The following is a 25,948-nucleotide window of genomic DNA, read 5'->3' on the forward strand; positions in this document are numbered from 1 at the left end:
TCCGAAGTAGGAACTTTCACTTCTTCCTCCACCTTTTCTCACTAGTGCCTCTTATTGTCAGAACCTAATAAGAATCGAATTTTCATAGGAGGCTGGTAAATGCAATCTGAAGACTCCTGTTCCACAAAAGTACATAGCAGAGTCCAGAGGGAGATGGGACCTGAGAGTATCCAGATGCTTGTCCAGCACAGGAGGCAATCTGCTATTCTGCTCACGATGAGTTGTTTTCCTAGAATTAGAAGTAGCTGCCTGCACATCCATCATACTCTTTCAACTGGTGCTTTTTGTTTCCTGCAGCACATAGTGATGGGTCAAGTGAACAATTTATCCCATCAAACTGACCTGGTTGGCCCATAGGGAAGAGAAAGACATTTTGGGGCTTACCACTTCCATCCTATTATCGACTTGTGTAACAGAAACGTAAAGCAGAGGTTAATATTAGGGAGCAAGCATTTGCTACTGGACAGCTCTTTGAAATCTAGACATCTCAGTGGAAGACAATCCAATCCCCAATCTCTTGATCTCTGGTTGATGTTCCTGGAATAGCAGAACATCACCTTAGAGGACAGAAAAGCAGAAAGGGTAGAAGACCAAATCATCCAGTAGGGAAATGTTTATTTATCCTTGAGAATATTTAGCTTAGATTGGAACCCCTAAATGGAGAAACTTGTTTAATTTATTTTTCTTAAATACAAAACAGCCACAAAGTAATATTTACAAATTATATACAAGGTATAAAGCAAAAATACAATAAACACCTGAATATTTTTGTTCCATTCTCCCTCCCTTCTTCTACTATTATCATTCTGTATTTATTTTCCTCTTGCTTATTGTTAGAATATTACCATGTATGTTTGTATCCCCAAACAAGACACTTCTTTATCTTGCATATTTTAATATTCATGTAAATGGATTATAATCTATATAATCTCATAAAATTAGCACTTTTACTCTAAACTATGTTCTGTTATTAATGTTTAATCTTGCATGTAGCTATGTTTCATTCACATCCATTGCTGAGTAATATTTCTATTTCAATTTTAAATGTAAGGGGTCAAAATTTCATGCTTCATTTATTCTTTCAGTTCCTTATGGACTTTGTTTTTTGTTTCAATTTCTTTTAATATTCAGACAGTACTGCTACAGAATCTTTGTCATCCTATCCTAGTGCAAATAGGCAATTGTGGGTGTACCCTTAGAGATAGAATTTCTGAATATCAAGAAGTAATGCATGTATTTAATTTCGTTTAAGAATTAAAAGCTTTTTCAAAGTGGATGAACACCTTTAAAATCCTTCCAGTTGTTTCAACTTCTCAGTAATACTGAAATTTTTCACACTTAAAAAATTTTTTTCCAATGTGGTTCATGTATCAGTTGTCTTCAGAACTATAAAACATTCACCAGAATATTGGTCAGTATAGGTTTATGACCAGATTACCTATTGAAAAATGCATGCTGTTACTAATTGTCGTTACTTCACAACTTGAACATATGTCTTTCTGAGAGTGCTTTGGCAGTCGAATACAGTCAATGCACAGAAAATGTACAATGTGTCTCAAAAAGAAATTTTTTTAAATTATAAACTGTTGAAATAAATATTATCATTTATTAAACATCTTCCAAGGCTGGATTTTTTTTTTTTTTTTAAGGAACTCCTTTATTTATTTATTTATTTATTTTTGGCTGTGTTGGGTCTTCGTTTCTGTGCAAGGGCTTTCTCTAGTTGCGGCGAGTGGGGGCCACTCTTCATCGCGGTTCGTGGGCCTCTCACTGTCGCGGCCTCTCTTGTTGCGGAGCACAGGCTCCAGACACGCAGGCTCAGTAGTTGTGGCTCACGGGCCTAGTTGCTCCGCGGCATGTGGGATCTTCCCAGACCAGGGCTCGAACCCGTGTCCCCTGCATTGGCAGGCAGACTCTCAACCACTGCACCACCAGGGAAGCCCCAAGGCTGGATTTTTGTACAAGGATTTTTTACTTATAAAAGATGATGAAATGGTGATGTTTAATTTGTTTTTAGTGGGTTTTTTGCATGTTAATTTACCTTTATTTATAGTAGCAAAAAGGTTGTTCTCAGTTGTGTCCAGTTACCTGGTCAAGCAAGTAAACTGTCAGATGTCTTAGGTGTAAAAAACAGATCACAAGCTCCACAGATGCTACCATCAGCTTTCAGTTTGCTAAGAGAAGCTTCATTTGTTACTGGGTTAATGCCTTACAAGATTATTGAAAAATACATCAAACACACTAAAAGGGCCCATTTTATCTGTGGATTGACAGAGTTCTGAATTTTGTGTTGAAGCACATTGAAATAAAATATTAGTTTGGTAAGCTAATTGTGACTTTTGTACTTTTGTACTTAGCTTCTTGAGGAATTATAATATCAAAAATACTCATAGGTACATTAGCATTTGTGCTACTAGATGGAGGATGAATTATTTATTCTTGTTCAAAAAATAATTTATAAATTTCTAAATCCATTTAGTTAGGGAATATGTTGAACAATGCAGATAGATATGGGCCTGAACATATACAGGTACTTTTTCTTGAGTTTGTGCTATTATTTTCAGAAATGTAGAGAAGAAAATGAAGACAATTCTGTATTCTTAGTTTGCAGTCTTATTTCCTTCAAGTATCATAGTATAATCACAAATAGAATAAAATTTCAAGTAAATCAAGGCATTTTAATGTGAATCCTTCCTAATTTTAGTTTAATTCCTATTAAAAACTTTTTAAGTCCAATTTAAGATCACAGAGCTTCTGTCACACTATGAGATAAACGGTTTTCATTAACCCTTTCAATAAATAAAGAATATGATGGAAACAAGCCTTTTTGGTGAGAATATACACTAGTATAATTTTTATGGAAGGTATAAAGGCATTTTTTTTCTGAGTCGAATCTTTATTTGGAAAAGTGTCTTCTTCATAATGCAGCCACATGAAAGAAGAAGCCGTGGGCCATCACCCAGCCTCCAAAAGCATGCTCTCCAGAAAATGAGGAACGAAGAGTCCTCCTCCTCCACTGTCACTTCATGTCATGACGGAGACAGTACGGAGGACAGAACAGCAGCGAAGTCCCTCTGAGATGTTCACTCCTCCCCAGTCACACAGCAGCAGTGGGAACTGGACCCACAGGCTGGGAACCTCATACCCTTGGTTCACTGGGCTGTAGGGGGCTGGGCAGGAAGGAGGGACTGCCTACCATATGCAAAATTTATTAAAAGTTTAACATTTATATAAATTTGATTCAGTCCTCTCCCTTTCAAACTGGAGCCATGAAAGGAAGAAAGGAAGGTGCAAAATACGAAAGCTTCTGAAGACAACTCTCCCAAGACATTTTCTGTTAAGAGTTGCATAGAAATTGGCTTTAGTTAGAGAATCCATGAGAATAAGGAAGAAGAAATTGTTAAAAGTTATTTGTCCATAGGACTGATTCAGCAGAGAAGGAGAAAGTGACTGTGCAGAAGAGACTGGGGGTGGCAGGAAGACAACTGCAGGAACAACGCCAACGAGCAGGTGAGAGGGGTTAGGATCAGATGTATGGTGGATGCGAGGTCTTTGTGGGAAGCAGGCACCCTTTGTCCATTACACACACGTAGAGTGCAGAAGCGGTATGCATGCAAGTGGGTTATAGATTTCGCGGAAGGAAGATGAGTGGTCCCCATGTGTATGTCACAATGACCGAGTCACCAGCTGAGATAATCAGCCAGGAACGAGAAGAGAGGAGATGCTGAAGATAGACAAAAGATTGAGAAGGATAAAATAATGATCTAGGTAGGTGGGAAAAATATAAATGCAGTAGGTTTTCCAGAAATTGCTGAATGGCCACCTGATATTTGAGGTCATCTGATTAAAGTAGGGCTGCTCAGCATGGTAGTGAGATTATCTCCAGAAATGGCAGCTGCTCGGGTGCAGAGCTTGGGCATGGAGCAGATGACTATTGGGTTGAACTAAGGTTGACATTTTTTTTTTCTGATAAGTATCATAGAGGCAGGAGGGCAAGAGAGTAAAGATAACTTGAGAGGAGGAGATTTGGGGCTGTTCCATGAAATCGAATCTGGGTGGGGAGGGGTGTGAGAAGAAAAGGTAGGGATGATAAGTAAAGAAAAAATGGAAATACCAATGGACAGGAGATTCCTGTGGGGTGGGAGAATCATTTCCAAAGTAGTTTCATAAGTGAGTTCAGAGATGGAAACCACCTCTTATTTATGCCAATGAAACAAGGAATATACAGCAAATCATGGAGTGACAAAAGATGGTAAACACTCAGTGAATTGTGGACCTTTTAAAAGACTCTTTGCCAAGAGGCAAAGGATGCAAATGACTTAGTGGTACAGTTGGTTAGGGAAGGTGTTTTCCAAAAGAGTGTTGCTCCTGTGGTTAACTAGGAAAAAACAAAACAAAACACATATTCTCCAGTCAGGCAAACAGAGGAACAAGAAAGATCTGTTGTTGCATATCAGTGTACATCTGCTGTGGTAGCTGAAAATCTTCAGCTTTGAATATAAGCAGTACTATGTATATTTCTCTTTCACTGAGCAACTCCAGAAATAAGAATGCCAAACACTCAGCATGGCTCATTTTTCATCTTGTTCGGAACTTGGCATAACTTTGCAAAATTCAGAGCTCCTGTTGAATTCTCAAGGGCACTTCAGCCTTGGCTCAGATGCATGAGCAAAATGGGAAATGGCCTCTTTGTCCTTTGATCACATAAATCCAAACCAAATAAGGGACAGCATGCAACAGGCTGGATGAGCAAACTTCAAAAGAGAGACAACATGCGTATAGCAATGTTACTTCAGCATTTCCCCCATTCCTCAAAAGTAGGAAGCCTGATGAATCAGTGGTAATTCTACTCAGCAGAGGTTATGTTCCTTCCATGCAACCATTATTATTCTCTAACTAAAAATAAAAAGTTTGGGGGTTTAGCTTTTGGAGTAAGACTTTAGGAATGGTGAGGTCACTGTAAAGTATCAAACCAAAAAGGCATGGCTTTTAATCTGGGGCTATTTATTTCAGCGTGAAGACTATTGAAACTCACTTTGATTTATCTAAAGTTGTATGAAAACAGATATAAGTAATTATTCCTCCCTCTAATGATCCTCACCTCAGCTCCCAACCATGTATTTCGTATGTCATTAGATTTCTATTCCTTCATATCTTATTTCACTACCACCATTCTCTACCCCTCCTCACATTTAAAAACTTTCACTAGCTCTCATCGATACAGAAAATAATACAAAATCCTTTTAGCCTGGTATTAAAGGCTAATCCATTGATTCAAAATCTATAAAAATAGTTACAATGTGTATGTAACGTTCTAAGAAATGCATGGTGAATGAGATAGGGAAAGTCTCTATGTGCATGGAGTTTACATTATAAGAGGAACGAACAGAAGCAGCAGAGGAGACCATTTCAATAGCATTAAAGTCACATAGCACCATTAAAAAGTGGTGATGCACATCATCTCATTTACTCCTTAAAACAATCTCATAAAGAAGACGCAATATTATCTCCATTTTACAGTTAAGAAAATTGAGGTTCAGATTAAGTAACTTGCCCACTTTCACTCGACCAGCAAGAGATGGGGCCAAGATGTGAATCTATCTCTACTTGACTCCACAGCTCTTAACCACTAAGTTTTTCCTTCCAGTACTGATTGTACTCAGGTGTGTACAAAATTTTACCTTTACTATTCTGCAGCACCAAACACATACGTGTCTGGAATAAAGAAATGTTAATGTTTTAAATGGCTTACTTTTGAACTGAACTTAGAGTAACTGAATATAAAGAATTGTTGAGAAATATTTTTCCTTTTCTTGGTGATTTTTTTGTATTCTTATATATATTGTGTATTCCTCATACATGTGATTTTTTCTTGCTTTGTTTTGTTGATTCACTGACTTGTAAATCCTGGGAATCCTGAGAAACCAAGTACATTTTCCATTTTAAACTAAAAACCACAGTATGTTAAACTTACTAAAACGGTGGAAACCTTGTACTAAATATAACTTTTGAAATTCATACATAATTCTGTCACTGTATTTGTTTACAATATTTATTCAAGAGTTAAGTATCACATCAAAGTTGCAACTAACTTTAGATTTATAGAGAGGATGAAAACTTTAGTCTACCAAAGAAATAACCAAATAAGAACTTGATACGGGTTGTTTAAAAGTGGTTCAACTTTGAAAATTCCCAAGTTGGAAAATGATTCATAGCTAGATGCTTTGAAGAAAAAAATAAATGCACAACGTTATTTTGTTACGCAATAATGAAAACACAAGTGTACATGTAGGGCATATTTTTAAATTTCTCCATCTTCTCTTCATAAAAACCGTCTCAAAGTTCTCCAGCATTACATTCTCAAAAGCTGGCTATCTTTCTAACCTGACAGTTACAATTATTATTTGTAACTAAAATAATAATGCATAAGGACAAATTAATCAAGTGAAAAAACAAAATGTAAAAGCACCTTTCAATATCTTTCTTTACAAATAAATACACTTCTGGCCCACACTAAATAAACATCTTCACCAGTACAACCTGCCACAAGTATTTCTGGATGCTTTTGTTAGAGTTGTTAAGAAAACATGCAGATTCAAGGGGAGAAAAGGAATCTTCTCTGGTCTTGGAAAGGAAAGAATTGTTTGGTTTGGTTTGCTTAGGTTTTAATTTAGACACATGAAATAGATTTTACCTTAAGACATAAGTTAAAAAAGAGGCACATTAAGCAATTGGCTGAGACACCAATACTTAGGTTAACCTGACAGTACTCTTTGCATTAGAATTTATTGCATTAAATCAAGGCAATAACAAGGAAGAAGTAAAGATGGCAAAGTACGAGGATGTGGAACTCTCCTCCTGCCACAAACACATCAAAAATACATCTACATGTGGGGCAATTCTCACTGAGAACAAACTGGAGACTGGCAGAAAAACTCTTATACAACCAAGGCTGTAACAAAGATCCACACAGTCAGGTCAGAAAGGAAGAAAAGCAACCAGGTAGGGACCCGTGTTCCTAGGAGGGGACACAGAGGAGAAAGGGGATTACCTGGACTGGGAGATCCTCCCTGGGGAGTGAGCAGTTCAAACAACATATTGGGTGCTGCAGCCCTGGGGTCTGACACTGGGAGGATGAGTTCCCTTAGCTGGTTTGTTACCAGTGGGACTGACTGACAGCAGGGCTATAAGAAACCTACACTCTGCTTTTCAAGAGTGTGCACACACTTGCTTATACCAAAACAAAGTGGAGGAAGCAGATTGAAACTGCCTAGGACCCTGGTCGATTTCCTGTGATAGCGCCAGCACATGCCCCAGCCCAAGCCCCATGCCCATTCAGGCCCCTCTTGCTCCAGCACTTCTCCCCTCTGGGGTGAAGGTGCCATTGCTGGGAGTGGGGAGAGCACACACTTAGGCAGAACAGAACCAGCTTGGACCCAAGCCTCAGGGCTTCTTCTCCAGCAACTTGGTACCTGACACACCCCCAATAGGGTAGTATTGGCCACTGAGAAGAGGAGAGCCTTGGCTCACACCTGGCTCTGGCTTTAGCCCTCCATATCCAGCCCCACCTCCTAGCAAGGTGATAGCTGCCAGCACACGCTGGGGGAAGACTTGACTTGTGCTCAGTTAAGATCAAGCTCTCCCACCAAAGCCACTGGGCACATGCAGACTGTATAGGGATACTCCCATACAAGGACACCCCTTCAAGACCAACATAGGTAACTCTTCCACCTGATTTCACAGAAACAGAGAAAGTTAAGCAAAATGAGAAGACAGAGGAATTTGCTTCAAACCAAAGAAAAAAGGAAAAAACAAGTAATGAAAGACAGATAAACAATTTACCAGATAGAGTTCAAAGCATTAGTAATAAGAATGCTAGCTGAACCAGGAAAAAGAATGGATGAACACAGTGAGAATTTTAACAAGGAACTAGAAAATATAAAAAAGAACCAGTCAGGACCAAAGAATACAATTACTGAAATGAAAAACACACTAAAAGGAATTAACAGCAGACTAGGTGATACAGAAGAAAGCATGAGCGACCTGAAAGATAGAATAATGGAAATCACCCAATCAGAACAGCCAAAAGAAAAACAAATTTAAAAATGAAAACAGTTCAAGGGACCTCTGAGACAACATGAAGTGTACTAACATTAGAGTTATAGGGGTCCCAGAAGGAGAAGAGAGAGAGAAATGGGTCGAAAAAGTATTTGATGAAATCATGGCTGAAAACATCCCAAACCTGAAGAAGGAAACATACATGCAGGTACAGGAATCACAGAGAGTCCCAAACAAAGAGACCCACATCAAGACATATCATAATTAAAATGGCAAAAGTTAAAGAGAGAATTCTAGAGGCAGAAAAAGAAAAACAGAAAAATCACATCAAGGGAAGCTTCATAAGGTCATCAGCCAATTTTTATGCAGAAACTTTGCAGACAAGAAGGGAGTGGCATAATACAATTGCTAAAAGGGAAAAACTTGCAACCCAGGATACTCTATCCAGCATGATCATCATTTAGAATTGAAAGAGAGATTAAGAACTCAGGCAAACAAAAACTAAGAGTTCATCAAGACTAAATCTACCCTAAAGAAATGTTAAAGGATCTTCTCCAAGTGGAAGAGAAAAAGGCTACAACAAGAAGTAAGAATCTGTAGGAAAGGAAAATCCCAGTAATAAAGGCAAATATATAGTAAAGGCAATAACAACAATTCACATGATGATGATAATAATAATAATAATAAAAACATGATAGGAATAGGGCCATAATTTCTTCCACTCATTCTCTGACTCTCTCCTGTTCCTTGGCTTCTTGTTTTCATACACATATTCTTCCTAGCATAGATTGCTAGGGAGACTGTCACAGATCATTTGACTCTGAGGTTTTTATTTTGAGATTCATGAGCAGACTTTAGGAAGGATCCAGAAACCCCTCTGAAATTGAATGGTATTTGTTTATACATAGGTATGTTCACTTTTCTGGAAATGGAAGCACATTCTCAAAGAGTTCTGTATGCTCTAATAACTATAACAAAATTCTAGACCAACATATACTTATTTTATAAATGAGGAAACTGAGGTCAAGAGAAGTGAAATGAGATTCAGGTCGGGTATTACATTATGCTGATCTGAAAGCTTTTACCCACATCCTAAATTTAGGCTTACTATTAAAAAAAAAAATGTGCTTTTACCTTAAACATCACACTTGGTTAGGTAGACCTTATGTAAAAAGAATGATCAAATTGAATTTCAATGTGGAGGGAAGATCACTGATGTACCTGAGAGTGGATGGGTGAAGTAAGGTGTTACTTAGATTTCTGAAACTGATACCTAATATTTTCTTGGAAATTGCTTTAAGACATAATACCTTTTTAAAGCTTTAGGCACTAAGCCAATTATGGAGATGATACAGGAAATCATAAAAATATTCCTGAAGGATGTTAAGGAACAGGTTGTGTTATTTCGTGCCCTGAGTTAGCCAACCCAGAAATTTGTGAGTCACCCTCTATCCTATGTTCTCCCTCACGTGCCAGTTGGCTCCACCACCTTAATCCCTCTCTCCTGCCACTTGTCTTTGCCTTGTCTGTCAGCACTTTAGTGTGTGTCATCCTCATTTTCACCTGGATTACACCAACAACATTCTTAGTGGGTTTTTGTTTGGTTTTGTTCTTTTAAATCCACCCATGCTCCCCCTTCTCTTTATTCATTCACTCTTATCTTGTCAAAGGTCTGCTTTCAAGACTGAACCCACATCCTTTTATGTATCTCTTTTCCTGGACAGTCCGTTCTCTTATCACATTCCCAAAGCAATACTTCCTATAAGGCATTCCGACACCTACTGATATTGATAAACTTGCCATACATTTTCAGGCTTCTGTATCTTGGTTCATCCTGTTTCTCTGTCTAGAAATCATCCCCCCACCCTTTCCTACCACAGACACTCAGCTCAGGCATCCTTTAATTTAAGAAGTGTTTCTGGACACTTAAATCCTACCCTTGCCTCATGGTGCTGTTGATTCAGACTTAGGTGTCTCTTCTCTGAAATTCCATGACAGCTCCATCAGGGCATCAGTTGCGCTGTGAAGTCACTGATTCTCATGCCGTGACCCCAAGCACGCTAAACTTCTTCATACAGTGATCACACCCTACTCGTCTTCCTAACCCTGAAGCACACTGTTAAGCAAAATAAATGGACAAAATTGATTAATGTTCAATTTAAATATTTATCAGTTCTCTTTATCTTTGAACCAAAGCCATAAGGCTGATTATATACTTTATTCAGTTGGCCCAATCAGAGTGTTTTTGAAAGTTTAAGGGAATACAGTCTTCTAAATAATAGCCAGTATTAATAGCTAATATTTAGAGTGTGTTTTCTATGGAGCCAGGAACAATATCAAATATTTTACATGCATTATGTCTTTTTAACCTCGAAACATAGACCCATCACACCCCTCCAAACCCCACTCCCAGCTCTCACTCCCTTCTCCCCACCCCAGAGCCTCAGGAATTCATTCCTTAAACTGCATATGTGAAGCTTCGGAAAGCTAAATGGCTAGAACACAGAGTGTCCAATGTGGCACATTAATATTTTCAAGTTCAACCAAATTTATTTGAAACCTGGTTCATGTTTATAAATCCCGCTGGCATCTGGCATTTGTTATGAAAGTAACTCAGCTTTAAAAATGTCTGCCAGCCCCATGACAAGTCAAGTTGCACCCACTTAATGAGAAATATAGCTGTTAGCTTCACTCCAAGGTAGCCAGATGCCACGTGCTACCAACTCGTCTACCGCCAGGATATTAACAAAGTGCTGACACTTCCATGATTTGCATTTGGATCCAGATTACAAAATAGAGTTGTGATACCAGCAAGCTGAATGATGACCCTTAAGTCAGAAACATCTGTTTATGTGGGTCCCCTGACATTTCGAGGAACTTTTTTTTTTTTTTTTTTTTTGCATTGTACTATATCCCATACCCATGCTTTTATGAGGTGCAAAGGACCCTGTTTCAATGTCCCATGGAGAGCTGACTCACAGGGCACATTATATGGGCTCCGAAACAAACCTCTACATGCTTGAATGTTAAAGCGTAAGACATGAAATAAAAGTTATGTAAATGGAAATTTAACAAATATTCCAAAAACTAGCTCAGGTTGGCAGAGAAGGTATGTGTACTTCAATTTTTCCCAATAATGGGATCTCTGCACATGTTGAGATCTCAATCTCTTACCAAGGTGTTTTCAAAACTGGTAAGTACCTTCATATCTCTTACTGTCCCCCCAGATATGAACTCTCCGGCAGCTGGCAGCTGTAATTTTTCTTCAGAAGAAGCATGATACATCTTTGGGGTGGTGGGTATGATGAAATAGTCAAGAATTTTTATAGTAGAGATAAAAAGCTAACAAAACACAGAAGTCACATTTTCATTTTCAATTATGTTTTTGACAGAGCAGAAGCTTCCCAAGGGGTGGAAGTTTAATCCTAATCTGACATGTTTTGACCAATAGCATGGGGTTTGGAGAGAAAACAGAGAAATGATGGTTAGAACTGAGGAGATTCTCTCTCTAGGATTATATGTGATTTGCTCTCTTCTCTACAGAGATGTCTTAATTTTGTGATATTTTATAAATACCCTATTCCCAAATTGGGTAAGATTCAAGAAAATTTAAGATTGAGCAAATTTACATTCTCAGAGAATTTTTTTTTAACTCTTTGGAAATGAATATATCCTCTTCCAAGGTATTCAGTATTTACTTTCCACAACAATTTATTTCATTTTATTTATAAGTGTGGTACACAGATGAGTCCAGACCTTAGCCTAATACAGAGACAATATAAATGAGTTGTGTGAAAACTGCCTCCCTCATTCTTCTGCAAAAGCAGCAGATTTTCCAAAAAGATTGCCTTAGTCTGGTAGTCCCAATTCTCTTACCTGAAACTGGTAGGTAGGATCTGTTTTCATCCCTCCTCACCTGGCCACAGAATTATTTTTGTACTATATGATGCTTGTCTATATTTAATTTAGCATTTTGTCATTTACCTGTGGCTCTTGTGTCATGTGCATAAATCTTGACTCCCCCAAACTATTGTTTAAGGACCACATCATATATTGCTTTTGCTTCCCTGTAAAGGGAGACCCAAGGGAATATTAGAAATCCTGACGTTTAATAAATTATGGTTAAATCAAATTTTCCCTTAGTGTTTAAAGAGTATGTATGGTTCTTTTATGTACAGAAGGGTTGCTTCTTCCCAAGAAGGGAGGGAAAGAGGAGAGAAGAGGGAGAGGGAAAGGCAAAGAAGGTAATTAGCAGGAAAGGAAGAAGTGACAGAGAAAAGGAAAGATCATATGTAAAGCCACTAGGCTGCGTACTTACTAATTTAGCTATCTCAACAAATCTCATTATTATTATCTGTGTTTTAGAGATGAGGCAACTGAGTTTACAAGAGGTTAAGTAACCAGCTGAGCCAGAATTTTATTTCAAAGGCCATAAACTCTCTTGTGAGAACATAGGGCTCTGGTCTTTCCTGAAAAACATAAAATCAAAAAGTAACTTAATATTGTTTTGCCTTTTCATATTGGTGGAGAGTTCATGTAAAGAATAGAAAAATTTTGGTATGAAAAATGGGGGATATCTTTTATTTTAGGTTCCACAGATAAGTGATGTCATATTTTATTTGTCTTTGTCTAGCTTACTTCACTTAGTATGATAATCTCTAGGTCCATCTATGTTGCTGCAAATGGCATTATTTCATTTTTTATGGCTGAGTAATATTCCATTATATAAATATACTACATCTTCTTTATTGATTCATCTGTTGATGGACACTTAGGTTGCTTCCATGTCTTGGCTATTGTAAATAGTGATGCAGTGACCATTGGGGTGCATGTATCTTTTCAAATTATGGTTTTCTCCAGGTATATGCCCAAGAGTGGGATTGCAGGATTATATGGTAGCTCTGTTTTTAGCTTTTTAAGGAACCTCCATACTGTTCTCCATAGTGGCTGCACCAATTTACACTCCCACCAACAGTGTAGGAGGGATCCTTTTTTGCCACACCCTCTCTAGCATTTATTATCTGTAGACCTTTTGATGCTGGCCATTTTGACTGGTGTGAAATGATACCTCTGAACTTATATTCAAAACAGAAATAGACCCAAAGACACAGAAAAAAAACTAATGGTTACCAAAGAGGTAAGCGGGGGGTGGATAAATTAGGAGTGTGAGATTTAACATATACACATTACTGTATATAAAATAGATAACCAAAAAGGACCTACTGTAATAGCACAGAGAACTATACTCGATAATTTTTAATAACCTATAAAATAAAAGAATCTGATAAAGAATAGATATATGTATGTATAACTGAATCACTTTGCTGTACACCTGAAACTAACATAATGTAAATCAACTATACTTCAATTTTTTAAAATTTGAAAAAAAAATGGGGGAAACTCTTCTTTTTAAGATTCTGCCCATGTTCCGCTCTAGGTCTTCATTATATCTTTAGTCCTTATGTTTTCTTTGTTTAAACACCTTGTCTCAGAAATTATCTCCTATAATTTTTCCTATTACCTATTTTATTTTCTGTCCCCATATGTTCTACCTCCTCCAGAATCCTTTGATGCCTGAGTTAGACAGAGTAAAGTTTTGCTCCTTTTCTCTACAAAACTTGAATTCTCATTGTTCCATTTCTCTCCCCTCTCCATCTACCACCTGCCTGGACACCAACAAAGGAAACCCTAAGAAAGGTTTTTCTACATATCTCCTGGTATCATTTCTAAAATTCTTGATACACAGTGTATAGTAATCTATCAACCACATCCTTTCCAAATACACATAAATGACTTTTAGTAGTAGTAACTTGTTTGGGTTCTCCCTATAAAAGCCAGACTTCATTTATTCAACAATATCTGTTGAACCTTATTATATGCTAGGTAGTGTTCTAAGTACTGTAGATTTAACAGTAAAGGAGTTGAGAGAGATCTTCCTCTCTTAAACAAAGTGAACAACAACAACAACAAAACCTCTTAAAGATTACATAAAGTCATAACAATGGCATCTCCCATATTTTATCAAGACCTGACATGACTTTGCTATTTTTAAGGACCCTAGGGAATTAGTAGGTTTATGCCTACAACTAAAAATCACATATGCCCCTTAAAATTCCTTCCTCTTGTAGCTGCAAGTGGAAAGCCAGCAGCAATGAAAGACATACTTAACCACTGTAAAAATGATAGATCTTTTACTTACTTAAAACATAAACAGAGGAGCTTGGTGTAGGTGAGAGGCTATACAATCTAGAGTGGAGACTATCCAGAGGGCTTAGTAGGGTGCTTCTGAAATATTATATTAAAAATGTCTATTTATGAGAATTGTTTATTTGACTTTGGATGAGAAATAAACCAGGACTTTGGTTTCCTCTCATCTGTAAAAGGACAGCTTTGGAGCAGATAGTAACAACCCAAATCTATAGCGTGCTTCACTAATCACAGAGCATCTTCACATTCATTATCTTCTTGGATTCCCACAATAATGTGTGAGGTTAGAAAAACAGGAATTGAATTTCCATTGTATACATGCAGAAAATGAAGCTCAAAAAAATACACTAAAGGTCACATTGATAGGAACTGGTGAAACCAGAACCCAAATCCAGGTTTTCTGACTCTTCATCCAGTGCTCATTTCACTACCATTATGAGCTCCAAATTACCTTGGAGCTACAAAACATAAGAATTTGTAGGTTTTATGCATTCAACGTGTTCTATAAATACACTCTTTTTTTAACTTAAAAATCAATGAAAGATCTATCAAATATAAGACTCTTAGATAATCCTCCTAATTGTCACATTTTACTCATACTTGTATGAAGTTCATCAAAGATTACAATTTGAGGAACTCAATCTGGAAAGACTTCGAGGAGTACTTTGGGGAGTAATTTATGTGAAGGGATAGAGGGACAGGGAATGATGGAGAGCAAAAGCTACCTTTCCTACTCACAAACATTGCAGATAACATTTATAGTGAAAGATGGAAAGGGAATACATCAAATAGAGGTTAAAATTTGGACCTCTTTCTGTAACAATTTCATAGTGGCTTTGAAACCTAAACTATTAGTATAGTTTTCCCTATTTATAATAGAGCATTTAATTGCTCACTTGCAATCCCTAATTCTACTCATGTAGAAAGGTAGCTATAGGAGATAGAAGCCTTAGGGAAAACACTGTCTAGGGCATCCCTTTGGGAATTTTACAGTTGTTTACTTAGCTCTCTTTGCTGTTTGACAAGATTTTTCAAAACCAAAAAAGAAGCATCTCAAAATAGTAACAAACAGTAACTATCTCTGTTGATTAGCAGACTTGGCTTCTGTGGAGATTAGGTTCTGGATTGAGTATCTGAAACATTCTCTCCTGCCTGGACCTTACATTCCTTTGCCAAAAACAAAAGCAGTATTTCCAACGGCCTGCCACTTGAACCAGAAAAGTTTTCATACTTATAAAGGAAATGATACCTATTATAACAGGGATACTCTACACATCACCAAAATTAGATCTGGGCAAACTGTTTCACCTTCAACACCCTAATCTATTCATCAGTACCACTGTGATGGTCACACATTAATTCTCAGACTTCTATTCATTGAGAAGAATGGATATATAATCCCTCACTTTGGTGGCATCAAGGGTTTCTTTTATTGTTTTATCATTTCTGTAGAACTGTAAGACTTTCACTCAAAATGGACATTGACCACTTACTCATTGGTCAGTCCAAGTACGTGAAACATTTCTGGCAATTTTAGAAGACATAAACCGTAAACTCATATATTCAAGAAATTCATATCTTTTTACTTTCCTTAAATCAATTTAAATCTGATGCATAGTTGTTACTTTAGGCCAGTGGAAGTTGCAATTATGAACAAAGACTGCCTGGTATCCTTTTCACATTGATCCAAGCATTCACAGTCCATCTAAACCAATGACTGCTGCTTCCATGTCACACTAAGACAGCATAGGACAGAATATTTTCTAAGGTTGGCAATAAGACTAAGTTTCAAAGTCCCTAGATGAACTTCAAAACCATAGGCCCTGTAGTCAGTATCTCTCTTTCAACTCCTGCTGTCCTTCGAACAATTCCATCTTCTAAGACCCTTTCTCCCTATCTTCAACTACATGGCTCAGGCTTTCACAAAACATAAGGAAGTAGTGTGACTTCTAACAACTTTTGTTTTCAGCCCTGAAATATTCCTGAGACTATTTATATTATTTATTCCAGAAAATAAATACCAGAGGAGAGAGATTACAGACAGGACAAATACAAATGTATAGCCTTATATGTTATCCTATCACACAAGCAAAGAGCAGACAATAAAATCAATCACCAACTATATTTTTTGTTTTGATTGCCTCCTTTTTACCCCATTAGTGAGGGAGGGGTTCCTACCTTAGGGTTTTGGGAGGACTAAACACACAACATCTGACATTAGAACAATGAGACAGACAGCAGTTCATTAGCGCATATACTCAAAGCACAGGGGAAGACATAGCATCCCATGCAGGACTACATGGGGGTTGCACTCAGGAACTGAGTGAACAAGCAAGATCTGTGGGAGGCAAACTTTGTAGTAACAAGAAAATGGAGTAACCTCTGTTTACCATAGAAAGATGTGATTGGCTTAGATGTGATTGGCTTGTTTGAATAATTTGACAGCCTGGCAGGGTGGAGCCTTAATGCAATAGAACTGGTGTCTTCCAAGAAGGGGAAGAGAAAATGGAGCACTCTTTCTCCCTCACCCTCTCTTTTTCTTTCCCCTAGCTTTCCCCCCAAACATTTGCACAAAGGAAAGGCCATTGTGAGGACACAGCAGGAAGGTGAGTGGCTGTAAACCAAGAGGAGACATAACTTATTTACAAAACAGAAACAGATTCACAGATTTAGAGAACGAACTTATAGTTACTGGGGGGAGGGTGGGGGGGGGATAGACTGGGAGTTTGGGACTGACATCTACACACTGCTATATTTAAAATAGGTAACCTACAAGGACCTACTGTATAGCACAGGGAACGCTGCTCAATATTTTCTAATAACCTAAATGGGAAAAGAATTTGAAAACGAATATACATGTATATGTATAACTGAATCACTTTGCTATACACCTGAAACTAACACAAAATTGTTAATCAACTATGCTCCAATATAAAACGAAAATTTTTTAAAAATCAAAGTTTTACTGAAAAAAAAGAAGAGAGGTATCACCAAAAACCAAATCTGCTGGCACCTTGATATTGGTCTTTGGACCACCAGAACTGGGTGAAAATAAATATCTGTTGTTTAAGCCACCAGTCTGTGGTGTTCTGTTTGGCAGCCTGAGCTGACTAATACAGTCATGTTTATGAACAGAATGATTCAATAGTATTAAAATGTCAATTTTCCCCAAATTGATCTAAAGATTCAACATAATCTCAATCAACATCTCAGAAGGTCTTTTTGTAGAAATTGATTAGCTAATTCTAAATTTACATTGAAATACAAAAGATCTAGAATTGCCAAAGTGATTTGAAAAGAAGAGCAAAACTAGAAGACTCATATTAAATGATGACAAGGGGAGGCCTCCAAGATGACGGAGGAGTAAGACGCTGAGATCACCTTCCTCTCCACAAATACATCAGAAATACATCTACATGTGGAACAACTCCTACAGAACACCTATTGAACGCTGGCAGAAGACCTCAGACTTCCCAAAAGGAACAGATGCCCTCAGGCGACCTACACGCAGAGGTGGGGTCATTCCAAACCTGAACCCCAGGAGCTGTGCGAACAAAGAAGAGAAAGGGAAATCTCTCCCAGCAGCCTCAGGAGCAGCGGATTAAATCCCCACAGTCAACGTGATGTACCCTGCATCTGTGGAATACCTGAATAGACAACGAATCATCCCAAAATTGAGGCGGTGGACTGTGGGAGAACCTGTAGACTTGGGGTTTGCTGTATGTGACTGATTAGTTTCTGGTTTTATGTTTATCTTAGTTTAGTATTTAGAGTTTATTAGCATTGGTAAATTAGTTTATTGATATGGTTGCTCTCTTCATATATATAAATACGTTTTCCTTCTTCTCTTTTGGTGAGTGTCTATGTGTATGCTTCTTTCTGTGATTTTGTCTGTATAGCTTTGCTTTTCCGATGGTTCTGTTTTTTTTTTTTTAACACAGTTTTTTGCACTTGTTATCATTTGTGGATTTGTTTTTTGGTTTAGTTGCTCTCTTCTTTCCTTCATTCTTTGTTCTTTTCTTTTATTACTTAAAATTTTTTTTATTTTTAATAATTTTTTTACTTTTTATTTTAATACCTGTATTTCTTTAAATATATTTTTTCTTTCATTCTTTTTTTCTCGCTTTTCTTCTGAGCCATGTGGCTGACAGGGTTTTGGTGCTCCGGTCGGGTGTCAGACCTGTGCCTCTGAGGTGGGAGAGCTGAGTTCAGGACATTGGTCCAGCAGAGACCTCCCAGCTCCATGTAATATGAAACAGTGAAAGCTCGCCCAGAGATTTCCATCTCAACACTAAGACCCAGCTCCACTCAACAACCAGGAAGCTACAGTGCTGGACACCCTATGCCAAACAACTAGAAAGACAGGAACACAACCACAGCCATATCAGAGGCTGCCTAAAATCATAATAAAGTCACAGACACCCAAAAACACACCAACAGATGTGATCCTGCCAACAGAAAGACAAGATCCAGACTCATCCACCAGAACACAGACACTAGTCCCATCCACCAGGAAGCTTACACAACCCACTGAACCAACCTTAGCCACTAGGGGCAGACACCAAAAACAAAGGAAATTACAAACCTTCAGCCTGCGAAAAGGAGACCCCAAACACAGGAAGTTAAGCAAAATGAGAAGACAGAGACACACACAGCAGATGAAGCAGTAAGATAAAAACCCACCAAACCAAACAAATGAAGAGGAAATAGGCAGTCTACCTGAAAAAGAATTCAGAGTAATAATAGTAAAGATGATCCAAAATCTTGGAAATAGAATGGAGAAAATACAAGAAACTTTTCACAAGGACCTAAAAGAACTAAAGAGCAAACAAACAATGATGAACAAAAGAATAAATGAAATTAAAAATTCTCTAGAAGGAATCAATAGCAGAATAACTGAGGCAGAAGAACGGATAAGTGACCTGGAAGATAAAATAGTGGAAATAACTACTGCAGAACAGAATAAAGAAAAAAGAATGAAAAGAATTGAGGACAGTCTTAGAGACCTCTGGGACAACATTAAATGCACCAACATTCGAATTACAGGGGTCCCAGAAGAAGAAGAGAAAAAGAAAGGGACTGATATTTGAAGAGATTATAGATGAAAACTTCCCTAACATGGGAAAGGAAATAGTCAATGAAGTCCAGAAGCACAGAGAGTCCCATACAGGATAAATCCAAGGAGAAACACGCCAAGACACATATTAATTAAACTATCAAAAATTAAATACAAATAAACAATATTAAAAGCAGCAAGGGAAAAACAACAAATAACATACAAGGGAATCCCCATAAGGTTAAAAGCTGATCTTTCAGCAGAAGCTCTGCAAGCCAGAGGGGAATGGCAAGACATATCTAAAGTGATGAAAGGGAAAGACCTACAACCAAGATTACTCTACCCAGCAAGGATCTCATTCAGATTCAACGGAGAAGTCAAAAGCTTTTCAGACAAGCAAAGGCTAAGAGAATTCAGCACCACCAAACCAGCTTTACAACAAATGCTAAAGGAACTTCTCTAGGCAGGAAGCACAAGAGAAGGAAAATACGTACAATAACAAACCCAAAACAATTAAGAAAATGGTAATAGGAACATACATATCGATAATTACCTTAAAGTAAATGGATTAAACACTCCCACCAAAAGACAAAGACTGGCTGAATGGATACAAAAACAAAACCCATATATATGCTGTCTACAAGAGACCCACTTCAGACCCAGGGACACATACAGACTGAAAGTGAGGGGATGAAAAAAGATATTCCATGCAAATGGAAATCAAAAAAAAGCTGGAGTAGCAATTCTCATATCAGGCAAAATAGACTTTAAAATAAAGACTGTTACAAGAGACAAAGAAAGACACTATATAATGATCAAGGGACCAATCCAACAAGAAGATAGAACAATTGTAAATATTTATGCACCCAACATAGGAGCACCTCAATACACAACACAAATGTTAACGGTCATAAAGGGGAAAATGACAGTAACACAGTCATAGTAGGGGACTTTAACACCCCACTTTCACCAATGGACAGATCATCCAAAATGAAAGTAAATAAGGAAACACAAGCTTTACATGATACATTAAACATGATGGACTTAATTGATATTTATAGGACATTCCATCCAAAAACAAAAGAATACACTTTCTTCCCAAGTGCTCAAGGAATATTCTCCAGGATAGATCATATCTTGGGTCACAAATCAAGCCTTGATAAATTGAAGAAAATTGAAATCGTATCAAGTATCTTTTACGACTACAACGCTATGAGACTAGATATTAATTACAGGAAAAAGTCAGTAAAAATATAAATACATGGAGGCTAAACATTACACTACTTAATAACCAAGAGATTACTGAAAAAATCGAAGAGGAAAAAAAAAAAATACCTAGAAAAACATGACAATGGAAATACGACAACCCAAAACCTATGGGATGCAGTAAAAACAGTGCTAAGAGGGAAGTTTATAGCAATATAAGCCTATCTCAAAAAACAAGAAACATCTGAAATAAACAACATAACCTTATACCTAAAGCAATCAGAGAAAGAAGAATAAAAAAACCCAAAGTTAGCAGAAGGAAAGAAATCATAAAGATCAGATCAGAAATAAATGAAAAAGAAATGAAGGAAATGATAGCAAAGATCAATAAAACTAAATGCTGGTTCTTTGAGAAGATAAACAAAATTGATAAACCATTAGCCAGACTCATCAAGAATAAAGGGAGAAGACTCAAATCAATAGAATTAGAAATGAAAAAGGAGAAGTAACAACTAACACTGTGAAATACAAAGGATCATGAGAGATGACTACAAGCAACAATATTCCAATAAAATGGACAACCTGGAAGAAATGAACAAATTCTTAGAAAAGCACAACCTTCTGAGACTGAACCAGGAAGAAATAGAAAATATAAACAGACCAATCACAAGCACTGAAATTGAGACTGTGATTAAAAACCTTCCAACAAACAAAAGCCCAGCACCAGACAGCTTCACAGGATAATTCTATCAAACATTTAGAGAAGAGCTAACACCTATCCTTCTCAAACTCTTCCAAAATATAGCAGAGGGAGGAACACTCCCAAATTCATTCTATGAGGCCACCATCACCCTGATACCAAAACCAGACAAAGATGTCACAAAGAAAGAAAACTACAGGCCAATATCACTGATGAACATAGCTTCAGAAATCCTCAACAAAATACTAGCAAACAGAATCCAACAGCACTTTAAAAGTATCATACACCATGATCAATTGAGGGTTATCCCAGGAATGCAAGGATTCTTCAGTATAAGCAAATCAATCAACGTGATAAAACATATTACCAAATTGAAGGAGAAAAACCATATGATCATCTCAAAAGATGCAGAAAAGCTTTCGACAAAATTCAACACCTGTGTATGATAAAAACCCTCCAGAAAGTAGGCATAGAGGGAATTCACCTCAACATAATAAAGGCCATATATGACAAACCCACAGCCAACATCGTTCTCAATGGTGAAAAACTGAAACCATTTCCTCTAAGATTAGGAACAAGACAAGGTTGTACACACTCACCACTATTATTCAACATTGTTTTGGAAGTTTTAGCCACAGCAATCAGAGAAGAAAAAGAAATTAAAAGAATCCAAATCAGAAAAGAAGCTGTCACTGTTTGCAGATGACATGATACTATACATAAAGAATCCTAAAGATGCTACCAGAAAACTACTAGAGCTAAGCAATGAATTTGCTAAAGTAGCAGTATACAAAATTAATTCACAGAAATCTCTTGCAGTCCTATACACTAATGATGAAAAATCTGAAAGAGAAATTAAGGAAACACTCGCATATACCATTGCAACAAAAAGAATAAAATACCTGGGAATTAACCTACCTAAGGAGACAAAAGATCTGTATGCAGAAAACTGTAAGACACTAATGAAAGAAATTAAAGATGATACAAGTAGATGGAGAGATATACCATGTTCTTGGATTGGAAGAATCAACATTGTGAAAATGACTATACTAACCAAAGCAATCTACAGATTCAATGCAATCCCTATCAAACTACCACTGGCATTTTTCACAGAAGCAGAACAAAAAATCTCACAATTTGTACAGAAACACAAAAGACCCTGAATAGCCAAAGCAATCTTGAGAAAGAAAAACGGAGCTGGAGGAATCAGGCTGCCGGGCTTCAGACTATACTACAAAGCTACAGTAATCAAGACAGTATGGTACTGGCACAAGAACAGAAATATAGATCAATAGAACAGGATAGAAAGCCCAGAGATAAACCCACGCACATATGGTCACCTTATTTTTGATAAAGGAGGCAAGAATATACAGTGGAGAAAAGACAGCCTCTTCAATAAGTGGTGCTGGGAAAACTGGACAGCTACATGTAAAAGAATGAAATTAGAACACTCCCTAACACCATACACAAAAATAAACTCCAAATGGATTAAAGATCTAAATCTAAGACCAGACACTATTAAACTCTTAGAGGAAAACATAGGCAGAACACTCTACGACATAAATCACAGCAAGATCCTTTTTGACCCACCTCCTAGAGAAATGGAAATAAAAACAAAAATAAACAAATGGGACCTAATGAAACTTAAAAGCTTTTGCATAGCAAAGGAAACCATAAACAAGACAAAAAGACAACCCTCAGAATGGGAGAAAATATTTGCAAATGAAGCATCTGACAAAGGATTAATCTCCAAAATTTACAAGCATGTCATGAAGCTGAATATCAAAATAAAAAACAACCCAATCCAAAAATGGGCAGAAGACCTGAATAGACATTTCTCCAAAGAAGACGTACAGATTGCCAACAAACACATGAAAGGATGTCCAACATTACTAATCGTTAGAGAAATGCAAATCAAAACTACAGTGAGGTATGACCTCATACCAGTCAGAATGGCCATCATCAAAAATCTACAAACAATAAGTGCGGGAGAGGGTGTGGACAAGAGGGAACACTCTTGCACTGTTGGAGGGAATGTAAATTGATACAGCCCCTATGGAGAACAGTATGGAGGTTCATTAGAAAACTAAAAATAGAACTACCACATGACCTAGCAATCCCACTACTGGGCATATACCCTGAGAAAACCATAACTCAAAAGGAGTCAGGTACCACAATGTTCATTGCAGCTCTATTTACAATAGCCATGACATGGAAGCAACGTAAGTGTCCATCAACAGATGAATGGATAAAGAAGATGTGGCACATACCTACAGTGGAATATTACCCAGCCATAAAAAGAAACGAAATTGAGTTATTTGTCATAAGGTGGATGGACCTAGAGTCTGTCATACAGAGTGAAGTAAGTCAGAAAGAGAAAAACAAAATACCGTATGCTAACACATATATATGGAATCTAAGAAAAAAAAAAAAACAAGTCATGAAGAACCATGGGCAAGACGGGAATAAAGACACAGACCTACTAGAGAATGGACTTGAGGATATGGGGAGGGGGAAGGGTAAGCTGTGACAAAGTGAGAGAGTGGCATGGACATATATACACTACCAAATGTAAAATAGATAGCTAGTGGGAAGCAGCCGCATAGCACAGGGAGATCAGCTTGGTGCTTTGTGACCACCTAGAGGGGTGGGATAGGGAGGATGGGAGGGAGGGAGATGCATGAGGGAAGAGATATGGGAACATATGCATATGTATAACTGATTCACTTTGTTATAAAGCAGAAACTAACACACCATTGTAAAGCAATTATACTCCAATAAAGATGTTAAAAAAATAAAAATAAAAATAAATTTAAAAAAAAAAGATGGTGAAGTAGGAAGATCCTGAGCTCACCTCCTCCCATATACATACCAAAATTACAGATACATATAGAACAACTATTTCTGAGAATGACATGAAGACTAGAACAAATTTTCTACCACTAAGGATATTAAAAAAGGCCAATCAAGATGGGTGGGAGTGTCAAAGGCATGTTCCAGTCAGAACCCAAACCCCCAGTGTGGCAACCCACAAGCAGAAGGTATGTCACCACTCTGTAGGTCGTCCCTGAGGAGCGAGGGTTCCTGGCCCCATGTCTGGCTCCCCAGCCCAGGGGACCCACAATGGGAAGACAAGCCCCTATAACATCTGGCTTTGAAAACCAGTAGGGCCTATGTTCAGGAGAGCTGGAGGGCTTTGGAAAATGAGACTCCACCCTTTAAGGGCTCTTGTACAAACACACTTGCTCTGAGTCCCAAGGCAGAGGCAACCGCTTGAAAAGAACTTGAGTCATATTAAAAGGAAATTCATTGAGAAATATTAGGGCATGTGACAGAGGGGCAGGAATTTGGTGGAATTCCTTCAGGGATGAAAGCATTGGCAGTCACCACTTTTTTTTTTTAACTCTCCTTCCAACTAGCTGGCTGGTCCAGGGCTGGTAGGCAACATTTCCTTCACTCTCAATCAACCTACCACCATGCACCCTACTCTGGCAGTCCCCTGAGGATCCAATCCTCCCAACTCATGCCAGCCCAGTCAACTCTGGTGTTTCTGAAAGTGGCTCTGGCTCTGTCCCACAAAGAGAACTGCCCTGGCTGGCCTGCACCTTTCCAAAGTGGCTCCCCCTCCGGGGCCAGCCCTACATACCAGAACACCCACAGCAATCACAGCCAGGGATTACAGACAGCCAGGCCAGAGGCCAGCCCTACCCACCAGCATTCCCACAGCAACTGCAGTCTAACCACAACATGGAGACACACACAGCTCACAAGAGGCATACCCCTGGAGCACCTGGCTCTGGAAACCAGGAGGGAGTGTGCCACTAGGCTCCACAGGACACCTAAATAAAGCCACTCTTTTAAAACTGGGAGATGTAGCTGATATACCTAATGCATAGAAACAAGCACAGAAAGTTAGGCAAGGTGAAGAGACAAAGGAATGCCTTCCAAATGAAAGAACAAGACAAAACCTTAGAAAAAAAACTAAATGAAATGGAGATAATCAACTTACTAGATAAAGAGTTCAAAATAATAGTATACAGATCTTACCAAACTTGGACAAGAATGTATAAACTCAGTGAAAACTTCAACAAAGAGATAGAAAATATAAAAAAACAACTAATCAGAACTGAAGAATACAATAACTGAAATGAAAAACACACTAGAAGGAATCAAAAGCAAACTAGAGGATGCAGAAGTACAGACCAGTAATCTGGAAGATAGGGTAGTGAAAAATCACTCAATTGGAACAGTAAAAAGAAAAAAAGAACCCCCCCCCCAAAAATTGGATAGTTTAAGGGATTTCTGAGGCAACATCAAGTATATTAACGTATGTATTATAGGAGTCCCAGGAGGAAAAAGGGACATAAAACCTATTTGAAGAAATAATGGCTGAAAACTTCCCTAATCTGGTGATGGAAATAGATATCCAAAGTCAGGAAGCACAGAAAGTCCCAAACAAGATGAACCCAAAGAGACCTACACCAAGATACCTTATAATTAAAATGTCAAAAGTTAAAGATAAAAATAAAATTTTAAAAGCAGCAAGAGAAGAATAGCTACTAACATACAAAGGAACCTCTATTAGACTACTAGCTGATTTTCAGCAGAAATTTTATAAGCCAGAAGGAATAGGCACGATATACTCAAAGTACGGAAAGGAAAAAATTTACAAGCAAGAATACTCTACCCAGCAAAGTTATCATTCAGAATTGAAGGAAAGA

The sequence above is a fragment of the Balaenoptera ricei genome, chromosome 3 (assembly GCF_028023285.1).
Source record: "Balaenoptera ricei isolate mBalRic1 chromosome 3, mBalRic1.hap2, whole genome shotgun sequence".
Lineage (NCBI taxonomy): Eukaryota > Metazoa > Chordata > Mammalia > Artiodactyla > Balaenopteridae > Balaenoptera > Balaenoptera ricei.